We start from the raw sequence: 10,329 nt of genomic DNA, 5'->3' as shown, positions 1-10,329 counted from the left end.
CCACCACAGCTGCAGCACTCCTTGCGGGAGGATATAACGAGAATGCTTAGCTCCCCGATTACCGCGCAATATTTCAATCGACAACATACGCAGGGTGGTGCGTGAGCTCGCTTTGCAGCCAGGGTGCGCAAGTTTATAACGTGACTCAACGATCAAAGATGAAAGATGAAAGTCACGGAAAAGGTTAGCCAGCTGTAGGGATCGAACCTACATCTTCTGAATTACCGGTCCTCTCTCTTGTTCAACGATCATTTCCCCAAGAAACGGCATCAGCGTATTTGATGAGCAATTTCATTAGCAAACATAGCCAGCACCGTTGTATGTTCATCTAAAATATTGTCACTGTGTCCGTTAGTACAATGACGATATCTCCGAACCCTCTGGTTCGTGCCTAGAACCACTTGCACCAGTGCCCAAAACCGAATCTCACGTCACTTGCAAAGTGGCTTATTAGACGAAGGGGACCTCAGAATTTGCTGCGTCACAGAGTACTTAACAGTAGGCGTTCATGTGGCAAATTTCTCGGATATTTGGCGGTAACCTGCAGCACCTTTCCTCAGTCTAACACCTGTTCTTTGTGTGCGGTCTTGCGCGCGAAGTTTGCATGTTTGTAAGCGTGGTTGACTGATGATTGCTCGATGAAGGTAACTTCTTGATTCCTCGTTTTATGATCCGTAACAACCTGCAATCGAAAATTTCCCCGAGATGATACGACTGCGCTTTCATCGAAATGTAAAAAAAAAAGCCAACAAGAAAAAGAAATCATGAATTCTGTATGCATGCATCAAGGTAAAAACGTAAAGAATAATAATACGACAACCTATTTCTAGGAAGTCAGACTGTTCGCAGCTCAAGCGCTGTACACTCTCGGACGATATATTTGTGCATTTGAATGGTGTACATATCACACCGAGGACGGCAAAGTTAGGACCCACGCCCAGGGCTGAACAGTACCTCTCTGTCAAAGGGATTAAACTCCACACATTCGTGGGATAGCATTTCCGCGTGGTAGACTAGTTCGCGCCTTCCGCCTCTGATTGTTCGCCTGCGCCAACTCCATGGGACGAAAAACCATACAAAAACAAGCACACAGCATCAGAAAGTCTTGCTGCGATATCAGTGTTATCGGAGTACAAAGTGAAAGCTTAGTGAAATCTGTAGACCGAGAAATGTATTTAATGTCCCGAGTTTTGCAACTAAATCCAACCAATTTATACAAGATGTGGCTAGTAGTGCACCGAAAGGCATATGCGAAAGGAAAACACAATTATTGACAGAGAATGCCTAGCATTCCTACGGTGCGGTCTGCGAGACAGCGAGGAGACGACGGCACCCCATAGCAATACGACGACGACGACGACTACTCACGAGTGCAGACGATAAGCCATCGTAGCTGTTACCCTATAGCAGCTGGAGCAGATTCGTAGCATAAGAGCGCTTTGATTGGCGGGCCTCGTGCTCATCCGCAGTTGACGGCGGCTTATGTGAGGCCGACAACGGCGAGCCCGTTCACCAGGACCAGCACAACCACGCTTCCGAAATCGCGGTCGCTTGGCGAAAATATCATTCATGGGCAGATCGGCGGCCTTCGCTCACATTTTTGACCCCTCACGCAGGGTGTCAGACGCTGAGCGAAGTTCGCGCCTTTTTTGTGCTTACATTCTCTCCATGGAGGCTGGCCTTTAGAGTGTGCGCGTTGTGGTAGGTATCCCATTGGAAAGCCATCTGGAAAGCATTTGACGACTGGTTAGACAATCCGCCCAGCAATCGGGATGTCTGTGCTTCAGATCGAGCCGATGTCTGGCTTTTACGACAACTGCCATATTCAAGAATTTTATGCTCATCTTCGCAAGCACTATACCAAAGAAATTAACAAGATCATCGTCAACTGGAATGTCGCTGTTGTATTTATGTGTTCAGACGTCGCTGAGCGTCAGTTCTGATTACCTATTCGTACCAGTGCTTCGTCTCGTCCAGCCTTTTATCTATCCTTGGCACGGGGTTTTATCGCTTTTAGTTATCAAGAACCAAACAGTCCAGCTTTTATCCCTCTTTAATTTATTGTCCGTTCGGCATGAGTCGTCGTGGAGGATCAATTGTTTTTGTCATTTATGCTAATGCAGTCACCAGTTTTAGCCCCAGGTATTGAAGACCTTCAAGATTGTACAACGCGAAAAAAAAAGTAAGAAGAACGAAGTGTGCGCATATCGAACTAGCCGCCACAGGAGCGACATTATGGGTTTAGGAAGTGCGGGGTACTTACAGTGATGGATAATTCACCACAGTGATGTGCCTGCACAAGTGGGCAAGAAGACGCAAATTCTGCGCAATATCATATGCGACTGGGTGTAGGGAATGCACATCTCTCAATCCTCCTCCTTTCCACGCTTGTGAAGGACGTGGTTCCCATTGGCGAGGTTCAAATAACTGGAAAACAAGATTACCCCGCAAACATATCATCTGCTTTTCCACTTCACAAATCTATATCAGGATGACACACTCGACACCATAGTCGCAACGATAACTTGGGACCATTTACTAAGCACTGCATCTACTGGAGTATTTAATACATGTAATAATTCGATTGATTACAGTCCACCCCATGTCTGAGACATAATATTTCTTCCATTCACGCGTGGCTTTTCCACACGTTTGTTTCGTGTGTTTGTTCTCGCTTTTTTGTGTGACGTGCCTGTATTTTACGTGAAAATATTGATCTCTCAATCTCTTGCATGAGCAAAGTAACTAGAGTCCTAACGATTGCTGTTAGTGGAGAGTAGCTGCAATAAACGATGAGTAAGCTACCTAACTTATAGGACATGTAGCAGTGTCAGCGATTAGAGTAGTGTGTGAGCACTACGCGGTCGCACGGATAATATTAGTCGATAATGGCAGATATCCCAAGGTATATGTAGACAGGTAGCGAAACTTCCATAGGGCCCTGCGTCTTCAGAATGACGCCACGATTGAGATGGTCAGTCAGCGCCATCCATCCGTTACGCGGACTACTACGATTGTAAATAAATGATACCAGATATGACGTCAGCAGTACGCATAATAAGTAGCGCATAATTAGTCATATTGCGTTTGCATTCGCGTACTGCGTTTGCGATGTAGTTCCTTCCCCTTTTCCTGACCGAACCATACTAATCACCCAGGAGCAGCAATACAAGACGAGAACAGAGAAAAATAAATCATATCAGGTTTAATGGCACATATCAGTTCGAAATATATACAGTTGTCACAGGTTTTGACGAAGGGTACGTGATAACCACAAATAAACTGGTGGTTTCACTTAATGTCCATTTCTCACCTAGAGCTAAACGTACACGTAGTGATTAGCCGTTTGCATTTCTCCAATGAGTGGACATAATGGGTCCGTGGCATAGTTGGTACGCAGGTGATACGCTAACACTCACGCTATCATGGCCGGACTTATTTTAGCGGGGCCAGCTAGAGTGGTTGAATTGCGCTCTTCACACGTGGGTCACTCCACAAGAAGCGATCCAATCGCGTGGCTCCACCATCACGAATTTTGACACTATTTTTTTCTCAGATTGGTATCACGGAGATAGAGATACCCAAATAATATTTTTGCCGGATTCGGTATGGTTGAAGCGCAAGGCGGCACTGGAAGTCAACTTCTGCTTTAAAAGTGGCCTGCATATGAGCACGTCTCCAGGAAAAACGGCTGAAGATATTAGGGTCCGGTGACCGTCAGCGAGTACAGGAAGCATGTTTCTTTCATTTTGGATGGTTTCTTTCATTTTCACATCCAAGACGTAAGCGTGTTTCGTATCGAACTGGGGGCCTAAAAGTATACATTTTCACCAGAACTTCCGCATTTTTTTGCTGCTCACTCGGTTAAGGTATAAAGATGAAACTCTGAAACGGTGAGCTGGTACCTCGGGGAATGGCAAACACGTAAAAAAAAATCCCTTCGCTAAGTGCAAGGAAAGGCTGTGAAATATTCAGCCAATATTCAGAAATATTCGGAAATTTCAGGGCAATATTCGGAAATTTCAGGCAATTTTACCAAAATTCGCAATGTTGGACCGGAAAAAACGTTATGTGGGAATCGTGATTCGGATGTTTCGTTAACGGGAAAACGAAGTGCTGTCTGCCTACATCAATCCTGAAAAAACTAAAAGGCTTATATTTGCATAATGTAAAAAACCCCGAGACTAGGGAACACGAAGGGACCTAGTCTCGGGGTTTTTTACATTATGCATCATCTTCACCAGCTCGCTTGCTTCCTAGCCATTTTTTCATTGGCTTATATTTGTTGTCTTTTAGTAGTGACTCTTTAAGTTTACTAGAGTCCGTAACTGCTCACTCCCTTCGGACCTGCGCAGAATCAGTCGCGCATTGTGAAATAGATGGCGTAGTTTATCTGCGATATTTTATTACACCCGCGACAGGAAACACCAATAGTTACAGCTTCTCATCAAGTCAAAATTTTCTATTCATAGCTGTTTCTCTTGAACAGGGCACACTGGGCAAGGTATTCAGTATCAGTCCATGCTAACTTTGTAGGTTTTTGCTTCACTAGAGGATGACGTCACGCGCAAGTGGACCTTGTTTGTGGCGTGTGGTTTGAAAGTAATGAAAATCACGCGTACCAGGGATGGCTTTGGCCTTCTCGTAACGTCCTTTCAGCCTGGTGTGTTCTTCCAGTACTTCAGAGCAGGAGACCCACAGTGGGAAAATGTTGCGAAGATTCTCTTGAGCCCACAGAAATAGTTCCTGCGGGGTTAGAATTTGACGATCGAAGGGTCTTTGAAGACTGGCTTTTGATGAGAGGCTCTTTACTGTGCGTCCAATCCCGTCGCAAGCACCTTTCCCATGCGATGTTCCGAAAAAGTTCCACGTCGCATGAAGTCCGAAGTCTTCGTGATGAAAGCAGAGGTTGATAAAGTTTATATATATATATATATAAGTTGAAATAAACGAATGCGGTTGACCACGAAAAATAAAGGTATTCAATAAAGATCAGAAGTGGAGACGGTGCTTCTACAGGATAAGGAATAAAAGGGGGACTTTATTAAAAACTAAGAGGGGGTATTCGACGTTTCGACAGCAGCGCTGTCTTCAACAGGAATGGGATAATATGGTGACGCAAGACAATTGCAAAGAATGAGAGGGGAATATGTACAAGGAGAGAGGGCAGCACACGTGCTTTGTCAAACAAAGGTAAATGGGTGCAATGAATGAATGGGTGGCAGTCAAGTTCTTCGACTTAAATGACTTCAATTTGGAGCGTGCTCGTTTTTATGTTATGGGACCGACAAATTCTGTATGAGGAAGTGAATAAGCAATGATCACAAATGCGTCAAGTTGGGATAATGAAGCAAGTTTTCTTTTTCTTTCTTTTTTTTTTTTTTTTTTTTTTTTGATTGAGCGACGCATTAGCGGACGCTGATCAACTGACAAACGCTGATCAGCTGAGACGGCAACGATTCAGAAATCCAAATAGCTTCGAGATCAGGGCGACCTACTCGGATTGATTGCAACTAGCATATAATTTATTAAACGAGTAATCACATGTTCTATGTAACCGAGTATAGCATTAACAGCATGGTGACATGACATTAACAATAATGCGTTACCTTCGTGTCAGCGAGTAATGATACTTCATGATAATTTCTATGCTCAAGAGTGCATATAGCATGTAATGTATCACGCGGTTGTATTCTTGGCGGGTAATATATCTCTGTTACAAACTTGAAGAATGTAATCACCGAGTAAGTGCATACTGTAGAAACGTATAATGATTTTTTAATGCATTATAAATAGTAATGAGTAACGTAAATAAGTGCATTTCGAATATGATAAGTAAAAGTAACACATCTCTGATCACTGTTACATTAACCAGTGGGACCTGTATAGTCAGTACACACTAGATTACAGTATCCCCAGTGTCACTTCGACTTCTTCTAATGAAACTTCAGGGCGGCCAGTAACAAGTGTAGACTGCTTTCCATGTACCCAGGGGACCTCCAGTAGGTTGAGTATCCAGTATACACTGGTTTCAAGTGTATCCAGTGAAATTTCAGTCCTGTAAGTAGATAGTGTACACTCGTTTCCAGTGTCCCCGTTAAAATCCAGTATATCCAGTAACCAGTATCAACTGGTTTCCGGTATTGCAATTGTAGTCTACAGTCTTTTTCAGTCTTACCAGTGTCATTTCCACTCTGGCCAGTAACATTTGTAGTTTAAATCTGTGTCTTATTTTTCAACAGGGTCGCTCATGTATATAGACTGAATTTCACACCAAACGGTGTAAATCTGAATTCAAATCAAAATATTTGAGAAAAAAGAAAACGTAATTCGATCCAAATTCAAATCCTGTTCATAGTGAGGCTGCCAATCAAATCGAAATCAAATCCTTTGCGTCTTTGTCCCCTTTGTGGATTTAAGTCCAGACGTAGATCATATAGAAAATCAAATCCGCGATTTTAGATCGTAAACACTGCTGCTCGTAAGGGTTGCCGATTATGACATAGATCTAGTAGGCCATAGTTTCAACTCGCATTCGCAGTAAGTTGTATTTATTCGACGCACGGCATTCAAGGCATATCTGCCACTATAGACGGATATTACGGCCGCGGCCGCGTGTTGTTCACAGACTACTCTACACAGTGATAGTGATACATGACCTAGAAGATAGGTTGCTTACGCATCGTTTATTGTAACTCCTCTCTGCTAACATCACTCATTTAGACTCCCGTTACTTTATTCGTGCAAGGGATTGCGAGAACAATATTTCCACGTAAAATACAATGCACGCCACGCAATACAAACGCATGTGCGGAAGAGACACGCACGGACAGCAAAAATAACTTTACTTTTTTATTTATTGAATATCGTGTTAGCGCCGCAAAACAAGTGTGGCTATGAGCGGCGAACTGACGTGGGCAGATGGAGAGAGGACAGAAGGAAGCAGTGGGGAACATGGGGGCTAGTACGCGTCGTGGGTCAACTTCAGGGGGAACTGTGTTGACATTCGTCAGGAAAGTCTTCGGAGAATCTAGGCAGACCTTCAGGCAGCGCAGCCGGTATCACCGTCCTGTCTCGTCGTGGAAAGCAATCATCCTAACCACTATGCTATGGGAGCTGGAGGCAAAAATAACGTGTCTGAGAACACCTGAAAGAAGCACACGCAGATGCAGCATCAGATATTATCTTCACGGAGCTCAGCGATCGGATCATATGAAACGAAATCTCATGCCCGTCAAAATGTACGTCGAATAACTTGCGCAAAATAAACGGAGGCAGAAAAAAATAGGCGATGTCAAGTTGCCGGTGGTGAGTAAATCAAAGAGTGATATTAAACGGTAGGAACAACTTATTTATTTACACATGGTAAACAAGACTTTCGTGCACGAGACTGCACTTCTTCAGGTTACAAAAATATAAACATGGTACAGGCACATACATACAGTTGAAGGGGGAGTTCTGGCATGAGAGGGTAACAGGTTGATGGAAAGGATGCAAACACAGATAAAAATCAAAAGAACATAATTACAAAAGCAGGGGTACCAGAAGCGAAACATAACGCGAGCCCAAGGGCTTATACACAGGAAACGAGAACACTTGTCGGTGGCGTTCCAGGAATTAAGGATAAAAAGGGGGGGTTATGGCGACCGAATGAGGACATAGGTGCGGAGTACAAAGGCGACCAGTGGACCGTGAGAAAGTGAAGACGGAGGTGGTCTCAGGAGAGAGACAAACGAAGAAAATGTGGAAATTGGAGAGTTGTGTGTGTGTGTTTATCATTATTTTTTAATTTGAAAAATTATATTTACGGGTTCAATAATTGTAGTGGGCCTGCGTGGATGTTCAAACCATGAGGCTTCAGAGACTGGAATTTTGCAATTAAAAAGGATGCGCGATTTTTGCGCTTCATGTCACTGTTATAACCCGATTCAAGGATAACGATTTTGAGGTCAGTACCTAAAGCGTGTCCAGGAAGGTTCAAATGTGTAGAAACGGGTGTAGGATGGTTATTAACAATATCGGATTTATGGCCGTAAAACCTTTCCCTCATGGTGTTCGAGGTTTCTCCAATATACTGAACACAACATTTAGTGAACATAATGAGGTAACATACGTTAAAAGAGTTGCAGTGCAATCCCTGTCGGATTTCGAAAATAAAAGAGTTTGAGGTGCTCGAGATAAATGTGCATGGGCTAATGAAATGACGTGTTTGGCAGCGTTTGTTACCACAAGGGGAACACCCAGAATTTGGTCGGGGTAGACGGGATGAAACTAGTAAGTTACGAATGCTACGTGATCGATGGAATGTGATATTGGGGGGAGCAGGAAAAATTATTTTAAGTTTTTCGTCGCTGTGAAGTATGTTGAGATGGCGGGTGAAGATGGACCCTGCGCCACTCAGTGCTTTGTTATAGGCGGTAACGAAGGATAAGGGGTTTTGTTGCTGCCGCGGTTCAAGTGAAAGTAATTTATCCCGATCTAGAGATTTGCACGCGGAGAGAGCATTGTTTATAAGGTTGGGAGGGTAGTTTCGTTTTCTAAAATCGTTGGACATTTTATCGTTGGACACACACACAACTCTCCAATTTCCACATTTTCTTCGTTTGTCTCTCTCCTGAGACAACCTCCGTCTTCACTTTCTCAAGGTGCACTGGTCAACTTTGTACTCCGCACCTGTGTCCTCATTCCGTCGCCATAACCCCCCCCCCCTTTTTATCCTTAATTCCTGGAACGTCACCAACAAGTGGTCTCGTTTCCTGTGTATAAGCCCTTGGGCTCGCGTTATGTTTCGCTTCTGATACCCCTGCTTTTGTATTTATATTCTTTTGATTTTTATCTGTGTTTGCATCCTTTCCATCAACCTGTTACCCTCTCATGCCAGAACTCCCCCTTCAACTGTATATATGTGCCTGTACCATGTTTATATTTTTGTAACCTGAAGAAGTGCAGTCTCGTGCACGAAAGTCTTGTTTACCATGTGTAAATAAATAAGTTGTTCCTACCGTTTATAATCACTCTTTAAAATAAACGGGGTGGACTGGAATAGATCGGATTATTGCATGTATTAAATACTCCACAAGATGCAGTCCTGGGTAAGAGGTCCCAAGGTACCTTTGCGTCTACGGTGTCGAATGTGTTGTCCCCATCTGATTATCGTCCACATAGAATTGTGGAGGGCAAAACTAACTTCTTTTCCAGTTATTTGAAGCTCACCAATGGGAAGTACGTCCTTCACGAGCGTGAAGATGGGAAGGATAAAGAGATGGGCATTCCATAGACCTATCAGCATAGGATATGGCGCCAAACTATATAATACAGACTATATACACAAACTATACATTACAGACAATCTTATTACCAACTTCTTCGTGCATGTCACTGTGTTGAATCCTCAATCACCGTGAGTACCACGCGCTTACTAAATCGATAACGTCTGGCTGGTATGTCAATACATTGTCCGCGGGCGTTTATTTGATTTTTTTTTTGTGTTGTACACTTTTGAAGTTTTTTGTTTTTTTTTTATAGATGAAGCTAACACTTGTGTCTGCATTAAAATAATTGACAAAAATAATTGATCCTCGACGACGACTCATGTGGAAACGACAATATGCTAAAGAGTGAAAAATTGGGTCGTTTCATCCTTCATAACGAATAGCGATAAAACCCCGTACCAACTAGAGATAAAGGTCGGAACAAGGCGGCACGTCATTTGTACGGATGTAAAACGCAAACTCCACACCAAAGTGTTTTTCAAGGTGCTCTTTGTTCAAATTTTCAAAGTCAAAACTGTACATCATTATGAGCCAAAAACCTATAAAATTAATGTATGCCCTTTCCCGTTGTAGTGCCCGTAGCTATTACACTATGAATAGGTTAATAGTTGTTCAGTATGTTTTCGGGAAACCTCAGGCGCATTTTGTGAATTGGATCCATGTTGATGTGCGAACTGTGCTGCTTCTAATGGTTAAGTTTGCAAAAGGAAGATTAGCTTATTAGAATTAAGATTACACATCTTCCATTGTGGTTATGCGTGGTGCTTATCCTCATTGTGTATTGGTTAAACATTTCTGTTGACACTTGTGCGATTTGCATCTCCCAAAATCTGATTGGCTGTTAGGATTTCTTTGTTTGTCTGCCGTGTGTTACGAGGACTGCGTGATTAGAATTGTAGACTCCGCCTGCACGCCATGCTTGTAAAATATCCCGTTTGCATTGCAGCATTTGACAATAGACTCCTTTCAACATATATTGTCAAAAAATGTTATAGACATTCATTTAATTATACGTTTGTCGTTGCTCAAGAATAAGAGAGCTAGTCCAGCTGTTTGA

Source organism: Ornithodoros turicata, chromosome 1, assembly GCF_037126465.1.
Source record: "Ornithodoros turicata isolate Travis chromosome 1, ASM3712646v1, whole genome shotgun sequence".
In the NCBI taxonomy this organism is placed as follows: Eukaryota; Metazoa; Arthropoda; class Arachnida; order Ixodida; family Argasidae; genus Ornithodoros; species Ornithodoros turicata.
This window is presented reverse-complemented; position numbering follows the sequence as displayed.